This window comes from Taudactylus pleione, unplaced genomic scaffold (genome assembly GCF_031769625.1).
Source record: "Taudactylus pleione unplaced genomic scaffold, aTauple2 ptg000015l, whole genome shotgun sequence".
Taxonomy (NCBI): domain Eukaryota; kingdom Metazoa; phylum Chordata; class Amphibia; order Anura; family Myobatrachidae; genus Taudactylus; species Taudactylus pleione.
In genome coordinates this window covers 19015275-19025552 of record NW_028284417.1, presented here as the reverse complement: position 1 = coordinate 19025552, position 10278 = coordinate 19015275, and the positions used below count along the sequence as shown (strand labels likewise).

Below are 10278 nucleotides of genomic sequence, written 5' to 3'. Positions count from 1 at the left end.
ACTTGATATGATAGCTTCTGTAGGAGAAGGATGGAGAGTTTTGCTCCACATGAATGGCCAAGTGCTACACATGAAGATGAGCATCTTTGTATAGTGCAATGCATCAGAATAGGTACTAACTCTTCTACTCAGAACACATTCTGCTAAATCATAAGGGTCAAGGTTGCTCAATAGTATATCCAGATGTACCCTATGTAAATATGCAAAGCAGCCACTAGTCCTGATTGGCTTTATTTCACTGATTTGCATAATTGCAGATGAAATAAGTGACAATCTCAGTCATACATCATCCCACCATGTGATAGTTCAAAGATCTCCTACACGATGATGGTATACTGGAAACTCAGGCTCATGGATAAGTCCAGCAAGGCCACCTTGAAATCTACTGTACATACACCATTTTATGCTGAGGAGATGTCAACAGGGAAATCTGGTGCTTTATGCAACACTGCAATACAGAGACAGTGCTAGGGTCAACTTAAATGGAGACAGCATTCCTAGTTCACCAATCAATGTACAGTATAGCTCAAAAGTCTTTTGACAGATCGTTTTTCACTCAGAGTTGGCAATAGTGGTACACTTGTCTGAGTTGACACAAAAAGGTATATTGGAAGTAAACATATTTTTACCTCAACACAGGGACTTCACGAGATATTGATAAGAATGATTTTTATTAGAAAAATACCTTGGCTACGGCTCAAAAGTCTTTTGATGTCTACATTTTGTAAGTTACATCTCTACTGAACATTGTTTAATTTAATCACAGACTGTGTTATGGCATACTCCAATAATTAGTACAGCCATGGCCAAAAGTTTTGAGAATGACACAAGTATTGGTTTTCACAAAGTTGGCTGCTTCAGTGTTTTTAGATCTTTTTGTCAGATGTTACTATGGTATACAGAAGTAAAATTACAAGCATTTCATAAGTGTCAAAGGCTTTTATTGACAATTACATTAAGTTTATGCAAAGAGTCAATATTTGCAGTTTGACCCTTCTTTTTCAAGACCTCTGCAATTCCCCTTGACATGCTGTCAATCAAATTCTGGGCCACATACTGACTGATGGCCTACCATTCTTGCCTAATCAGTGCTTGGAGTTTGTCAGAATTTGTGGGTTTTTGTTTGTCCACCAGCCTCTTGAGGATTGACCACAAGTTCTCTATGGGATTAAGGTCTGGGGAGTTTCCTGGCCATGGACCCAATATTTCAATGTTTTGTTCCCCGAACCACTTAGTTATCACTTTTGTCTTATGGCAAAGTGCTCCATCATGCTGGAAAAGGCATTGTTCATCACCAAACTGTTCCTGGATGGTTGGGAGAAGTTGCTCTTGGAGGAGGTTTTGGTACCATTCTTTATTCATGGCTGTGTTCTTAGGCAAAATTGTGAGTGATCCCACTCCCTTGGGTGAGTAGCAACCCCACACATGAATGGTCTCAGGACGCTTTACTGTTGGCATGATACAGGACGAAGATTTTTGGAGGATGGCCTGGTGTCAAGTAGGGCAGCAAAGAAGCCACTTCTTTCCAAGAAAAACATCAGTGACAGACTGATATTCTGCAAAAGGTAAAGGGATTGGACTGGGGTGAAGTTATTTTCTCTGATGAATCCCCTTTCAGATTGTTTGGGGCAACTGGAAAAATGCTTGTCCGAAGAAGGAAAGGTGAGCACTACCTGTGTCATGCCAACAGTAAAGCATCCTGAGATGCTGACACTCCCATGTATGACATAATACACGTGTTCCTCAACACTTAAACCAATTGTACCCATGGCTCTCTCTACATTAACTGGGTTTGCACTGTCATCAGGGTCTACTGTCACTTCCCACAACTTTTCACACTTTAATTGCATTTCCATAGGAAACTTCTATGTGGTGTGATTTTCTGCACCTTTTAGTTTGATGAAACCAGTATTGCATGCTTCTCACAGACATAATTATGCAGCTTCTGTACTCTAATTAGCATCGTTGCTGACACACTGCATTGGAAACACTTTTTGCTGTCTTCACCCTGTGATCAAATGTTTCTAAGGTGACACCCATGTGCTGCTGGGTGTTCTAATAGCTTGGAGCCTGTGCCTGTGTAACTGTAGCTTTTGTGCCTGGGTCTATAACTTTTTGGAATATGTCTAATTAGCAATGGTCCTCCTAATTTATATATATATATATATATATATATATATACATTACTATTTATTCAAAAGTAGGCAAGAATGGCATCACCAATGGGGTACAGCTAGGAAGGGCAGGTGTGGGTCAATATTTGCTGCTCACTCTTTTGCATTAATCTAGACTTACATTCATAGTGAGTAGTGTCATGCCACTTTTACATTAATGTCCAGGGCCTGACCCAGTATTTGGAACAATGTTCCAAACTGGGTGAGACCCTTCAGACCGGGGCGCCAACCCAGGTTTTTCCCAGATTGGCGTCGTTCACACTGCACACGTGTGCAGTGGAACTGACCTGCCAGTACTTGGAGATGACATAATCTCCAAGCGGCGAAAAACTAGGAAGTCCCCATGCTGTAAACTGGACCCAGGTTGGATAACCCGGGTTGTCCATTTATACTGCAGAGTTAGACAGGTTGTTCCGGTGTTAAACCCTGCAAACTACCCAGGTTGATTTGCTGGTTCTCTCGACCCGGGAATCCAACCCTTGTCCCTTTTGCACTTAGCAGCAACCCGGATTAACCCTGCAATAACCCAGTATTTTGGTGCTAGTCTGAAAGGAATATTAATTAAACCAGACAGACTGCAGCTGTATAATATATATATATATATATATATATATATATATATATATACATATATATATTATATATATATATATAATATATATATATATATATATATATATATATATATATATATATATAGAAAAAAAAAAGAGGAAGTATTGCACACTCAACAATAATAGCTTAATACTGGGTGCACAGACATAGAGAATTGCATAGTATTAACCACGAATGGAGAGACCAGCACACCAGATGAAGTATAAAAAAAAAGTCAATTTATATACAATGCATGTAGAAAAATAAACATTGGTATCCAGGGATTGATTTTCAGTCATATATAGTCGTGCATAACAGAGTATACTTATACGGATCTGTGCGAACAACACACTGGCACCAATGGTAATGTAAGCCGCCTTAGTGAATGGACAGCCCAATTGACTTTTTTTTTTATAATTCATCTGGTGTGCTGGTCTCTCCATTCGTGGTTAATACTAGTATATATATGTATATATATATATATATATATATATATATATTATCGGACGTCTTTGCAGACAGGTAATGCACCTTTTTATGACAGCATTTTATCAAATATGATGCTGCTCAAAAATCTCAATTTGGAGGAATTTTAGTTTCTAATTAAATCCACAAAACCACAATGAACTACTGGAAAGAAACTAGATATCTTGTTAGCGACTATCTGCTTGTTAGTTAGGAAAGCCCCTCCCTCCTAACATGGTAAGCTGCTTCAGATGAGTAAATGAGTATTGGCAATTAATATCTTTAATTGATTTTGTAGAAAAACATTAAGTCATATTTAATGGTAGTAATTTTTATCATATGCTAATTAGCCACTTGCCATAACCAATGGATTAAAAAAACAGCAAAGTTTAGTCACAAACTAACATATGGGCTATGCTGTAAAATAACAATCATCAAAGGTATTGTTGAAAATGTGCCATTTCTGCAATTAGTTCAAACATTGGACATTTAATTGGTCTCTTTCATTAATCTACTTAGGAATTTTTTTTCAATGCTTTGGACATAAAAAGCAGATGTGTTTAATAGCTGGTTTCTTTTAGGGCTGAAATGAGACACATGAATCTTATAACTCTTACAAAAACAGGGAAATATCGCTGTAAATACTGAACATTTTACATTATTTAAAATAAACACTAAAACACCTCTTATTGAGTTGTTTAATTTGGGGAATTTGTAAAAACACAGCTCAAAACAGCTGTTCCAAACAATTCAGCTTTTTTTCTGAGGACCTTGCAGACTACACAGAAAGTTATGAAAATAATCCTTTCAATTAGTGTGTGGTCAGTGCACCTGCAACCGAGATTGGTCCAAGGAATTGTGGCAGCTAATGTCACAGAGAACAATTCGTGAATTCATCAGCATGGTCTTGTTACAATATTACATTTACACAGATGTTAATCCCTAGGGTGCAAACAACATACGAATAACCCCACTAAAATCTGAAGAGCATGAGAAACAAGAGTTCAGATCAGGAAAGCTGTTAATTTTCACGTATTACTGGTTTCACTGTTGAAGCTATATTTTCACATGTGCAATAAATTTAATATTGCATATCTCCACATCTCTGCTACATGCTCCTAAAGCACAGAGACTAACATCTCATTATTTTGATGAAAAATGACATCAGTCAATGAATGTGTAACTTGAAGTCATATCCAGATGTAATTAAATTTATCACCTGCTCTCCTTTTCACTTGCACTCATTAGCTAGTGGCCTAACACTTCCACTTCAGTTCTTGTGTCTCAAAATCTATTCCTTAGGGGAATGTTGTGGTTCAAACAGGATTGCAGTGCTTTACCGGGGAAAATGTAACCAGATCAGAGATCTGTTGGGCCTCATTTTCAAAGGGTTCACTTCTCAGCATGTGCCTGTGGGGAAATGCTTTTGAAGAAAGGTCCCTCAGGGAACATTTTATCTTTACCTCTGGAACCTGAAGGATTTGATATAATCTGTGGTACTGTGTGAACATTATTTATGAAATTATTTATGGCCATCTAGGCAGATATAGAGAATCATTTTTGTATACTCCTAAGTATACAGAGGTGAAATTGCTTAATTCAATTTAGGCAATCAATATATAATATGGCTCTATGCTTTTTAAGAAGGAGAGAAATGTTTAGCATTTATACACATTTGCTAAAGTTAGAGTGAAATTGTTAAAAACAATGCAAATTATAACACCAAAGAATACACTACATGGCCAACAGTATATAGTTACCAGAATAACACCCCCATTCAGTATGTTGAACATCTTATTCTCAAACCATGGCCATTAATATGCAGTTAGTCCTCCCTTTGCTGCAGTAACAGCCTATACTCTTCTGCTAAAGCTGGCCATACACTGAAAAATAATCTATCAGATCAGCAATGAAAACACTCTTCAGCTTATGGACCTGAATGGAATACAGTTTGGTTAACAAACCTGTCCAATCCTCCCGACCATATTCAGACAACTCCAGGCAATAAATGTAGATTGCCTTCATACATCTTGCAGTGTATGAAGGTGCTCTGCTTATCATGTCATACTTCTCCCTTCATCTGTGTTGGATTTTCGGTTGCACTATTTGCAGTATATGGCCAGCTTTAGGCTTCCCACTGGATTTTGGACCATGGCTGTGGGAATTCACATCCATTCAGCCACAGTCATTCATGTTGGGAAAAAAGGTCTGGCTCACATTCAGGGTTCCAATTCATCTCAACAGTGTTTAATAGTTTCACAAAATGGCACTCTGTGCCAACTCATGTGGTCCAGCTGGGTCTCCAGCCAGCCCGCTTTTCTGCTCTGAGAGTGGGCTGTGCTCCCCTGCTGGGCAGCGGCTGTGGCAGGCTGCCACTGTCAGCTCATTAATTCAGCTGTGGCAGACAAACTCCGGCTCTCCTTCCCCAATGGTGGTTTCTTCCATAGGGATATGCATGCTGCCTTGTCTCAGCCTTAAAGGTACAGGTGTATTCAAAACATGATGTCACACTGGCACCAAATTCAAATACCTTCCCTATTTAAGAAAGGCTTTGGGAACTGATCAGGCACCAGAGTATTAGGTTGCATAACCTGGATCCAGCAACTGTTAGTTTGCACTAACCTCTGCTTGTTTGGTCTATGTCTCTGTTACCTGCCTGTGCCTATTGACCTCAGCTTGTCTCACTATCCAGGTACTTGTCTATGCCCCTTGACCTTGGCTTGCCTACTGTGCTTCTACTTTGATTGTGACAACAACCTCAGACCACCTGCCTATGTTATTGCCTGCCAATCTTGTACTTCTCTTTGGTGTCACTCCCTCTCCATCACTTCCAAGGAGCAGCAAGAGGCTGCAATCTACAGCTTCAAAACTGCAAAGCCCATCCCACCTTTCGGCTGTTCATGGTGATGTCCAGGGGAATACATTAGACTTAACTCCTTGCCAGTACTTCTCTAAAAAATCTGCATCAACTCTTAATTACACTTATTGAAAAACAAAAGGCGTCTCAGCAACAAGTATTTAATATATACAGAATATGACTCATTGCCTGGATGCTTTGCAACCTGCTACCAGGGCGACTGTATAAGCTGTCCTATCTAGAGCATCTCTGTCTGCTGTATCTGGTGGTTATAATATTTGAAATCCTAATCCCACTATATATGACAGGGATCTAATTGTTGTGGGTTCCTTAACCAATATGTGATTCACTTTGAGCTACTCTCAGAGAACTTCAGATTTGAAAAAGCCAAGGTGGCATTCATTAGTTTGTTTATTGTGCGATCATTGGGGGAACACAATGTTTTTCTGCTCCACAACTGTAATGTATTTCTGTATGCTTTTAAAAAAAAGTCTTCAAAGGACCTATCAGAGTGTCTTCGGTAGCAGCTAGTCTTTTACAGCTTCTCCAAAAGACCTCCATGATAGTACAGTACACAGTACAGTTTTGCACCTTAGCTTCCAAGTAATCATGGAACAATGAAGTTTTAGCTGCTTCTGTACATTCTGGCAGGAAAATAAATGAAGGATGAATTTGCTTCAGGGAACTAGCAATCACTCTAGATGACCTCATAATGCTCAGTAATAAAGATGACCTCCACTTCAGGGAATAAGCTCTTCTAATGGAGTCTAATCATTGCATGGTAGTCAAGTTGGCATCTCATTTTCAAAACCCAGTTGGGCACCATCTCCCTACCCCAGAAACCAAAGCAAATTTGTAATTCTAAATTGTCTTCACAGGAATGAGAAAATTGCTTATAGAATAATCTTTGCCTCTATCGTGGAAATCCTGGGCACATGGTTACCAACTGCCCAACAAGCCGGGAAATGCATAATGAATATACAGTAATGAAGGACTAAACTAGTTCTCTTTGTTGATCTTTATTCCTGAAAGTCTTTTCTACACCCATATCACTCAAAATTCATTACAAACATCAAGAAATTTCTGCATTTCTAGATTCTGGAGCAGCTGAAAATTTTATTAATGCCTTTTGGCTATTTCTCCCTGAAAATCAGTCCCATTGTTATCCTAGTAGAAGCTCTTTAAGAGGAGGTACACTTCCTGGTCATTCCCCAAGCTATTAAGCCCATTCTTTTTGGTCTTGCTGCAAAGTCACTCTTCGCAAGTGAATTCAAAATCTTGCATGAGGTTCTTCATGTAATTCTCAATTCATGCAGAAGGTCACTTTGCCTTAAGTCTTATATTTGTTCATTCCAGACTGATCCTTCTGCACCCTGATACCAGTCTTTTACAGATGTATTCATCAAACAATGAGCTGACCCATATCCTTTGTCAATACTTGATTTTAGGCCATGACTGAATACATCAAAGAAAACTTTAACCACTTAACTGACGTTGTCGGTTTTGATGCAAAAGCAGCCAGCTGTACTTCAGCTGACAAGGTGTGTCCGCACCCCCCGGCTGTGTTTTTGAAGGGAAAATTTGTTCTATACATGTGCAGAATGGATCTGTTCTGACTACCCAGACTTTCCTGCGGACCAGGCAATTTCTGACCGGTTTTGCTGGAAAAATCATCAGTTAAGTGGTTAAACAAGGGTTTATCCACAAGTCCTCCTCTCCTGCAGGTGATGGCTCTTTTTTGCAGAAAGAAGTAAGGGGGCCTTGTATAGACTTCAGGAGCCTAAATAACATTACAATCAAGATAGATATTAATTTACTCTCATATCTGAATCATTCACCCATGTAAAAGGGGCTCCAATTTTTCCCAAACTGGATCTCCATGGAGCAATTTATATAGAGGCAGGAGACGAGAGCAAGACAGACTTCAACACAAGAGGCATTGAAGGGGCATTTCAAATATTTTGTTATGTCATTCATACCCCTTTCAGACAGAGAAAAGAACACAGTAATTTCCCGGCTCTAGCCAGGTCGACCCGGGTTTTTTTTCTGTCTGAAAGGGTCAACATGGGATCAAATTCCCGGTACTTCAACCCAGGTATTTGCCTGGGTTTTTCTTGGGTCTTACATGGGTTGGTGGCTGTCTGAAAGGCTCCGACCAGGGTTTTTCAACTCCAGGAATAGTAAGCTGCGCTTATTGGCTGAGATGGCGCGGCACTGGTATGATTGGATGAATGGCAGGGTCTCCCTGATTGGATGAGCGGGCGGGGCAGTGGCACTAGTGTCTGATGTCATAATTGTGCTGCTGAAAAACAGAGAGAGAGGCATGGTGCATTGGAAAGAAGAGGAGATCCGCGAGCTGCTGGCAGTCAGAGGGGAGGAGGAAATCCGCAAACAGATCAGTGGCACAGTGAAGGACGCGATAGTGTACACCAACATAGCAAAGATCCTCACCTCAAGCAGCATTGTGTGGACCCAGCAGCTAGTAGTGAATAAACTGATAGCTCTATGCAAATACTACAACAAAGTTCACGACCATAACAGGCGGAAAAGGGTTTACTACGATCAGTGTAACAAAGTATTTGGTAATTCTGTACTGGTTAATCCCATTGCCATATCATCATCCAGTTGTCCATCTTCATGAAGTGTTACCTTGGAGAACAGCCAATCCTGCTCAATGATGCCACCAATGCTCTTTGTTGACATCACAGAGATAAGTGACACAGATACGATGGTTGGCATGGGGGTCCCAGACACCAATACAGTTGAGGATGTGGTTGAGGTGAGTGGAAGCAGTGCAGGGACAACGAGTGGGATACCAACTCCTGCACAGACTGAGACCCCGACATTGCATAGGAACAGTAAGTGTTTTTTAAGTTACTATACACCCACTTCTTTAGACATAGAATCCAATTATTGCTAATGTCAACATTGGCCTGGATTGACCTGTCATTATAGTACCACTATGCTGATTTTACTATGCTGAAATCCAGACTCAATGTATCTGTTGCAGTGAAAAGCTAGTGTGCAGGAGGGTGAAGGCCGCAAGCACATATATGCTGACATCACTGCAGTGATTTGATTTGTAATGTATTTATTCTTTACCTCTATTTCTAGTTTTTGATGTACCTGAAAGGAAGAAAAAAACTTCTAAGATGGAGCTAGCAACACGCACAATGACAAGAATCCTGGTCAATCAGCTACAAGATTCCGATGCTGAATTCCAGGCAAAGGAGGATGCTCAACTCCAGCGCTTCTTTGAGAATGATAGAGAGTTACAAAATTCTTTTGTCAGTCATCTTGTTGGTCTACACGAACGAATTTCGCGTGAAAACAGAGAGGCACAGATGTCCTTCCTTAACGGTCTGGTGTCTAGGTTACACACTCTGCAACCTTATCTAATGTATCCTCCTCAGTACTCTGAGGATCCTGTTAAAAGTGACCAACAGCATAGCAGAGGCCTACCATTTCTGCAAAGCAACCCCTCCGATCCACCTCATGCTACTCCACATGGTGCATAGTTATCAAGATGGCACAGGGAATAGTAATCCACATGTCACTGTACATAACATTCCACATGCCAGTACCAGTCCAGAGGGCACAGTACATAGCACTCCACATGTCACTGTGCATAATAGTCCAGATGGGACAGGAAATATTAATCAATATGGCACTGTGCATACTTATGCAGATGGCATGGGGATTAATACACCAAATGGCACAGTGCATAGTTTTTCAGATGGCACTAATCAAAACAGTCCAGTTAGCACTATTGTCAGCACTGCCTACAGACAGTTGTAGACTTGTTTGATGTTTTTCATGTTTGCTGTCCAGTTTATATTTCTTTTTTTTTTTCATGCCTGCTTTTTTTGACAATTTTGTATATCCTGCACTTAACAGGCCTGGCAATAGCTCAGGGCAATGTGTGGGTGGCCTTTAACTCAGCTACGTGTATATATGGGGGTGTACGTCATTTAAAATAGTGAATGTGTAAATAGCCAAATAATTATTTATGTTTTGTTTCCTACTTTTGCAGTAAATCATTTGTATACTGCACTTAACAGGCCCGTCTAGAGCTTTCAACCATGTGTGGCTGCTATATTACCAAATATATATATATGTGTCGGTTCAAAGGGTGGGCCTGAAACACAGTTCTAATAGTTGGGGTGCCTCCCCTATTATATTTTAGAC

The 10278-nt window shown here is 40.1% G+C and overlaps 1 pseudogene; it reads left to right on the top strand.

Moving 5' to 3' along the window:
• The first annotated feature begins 8413 nt into the window (after nucleotides 1-8413).
• Nucleotides 8414-9608, top strand: LOC148542152 (uncharacterized; annotated as a pseudogene).
• Nucleotides 9609-10278: the final 670 nt, after the last annotated feature.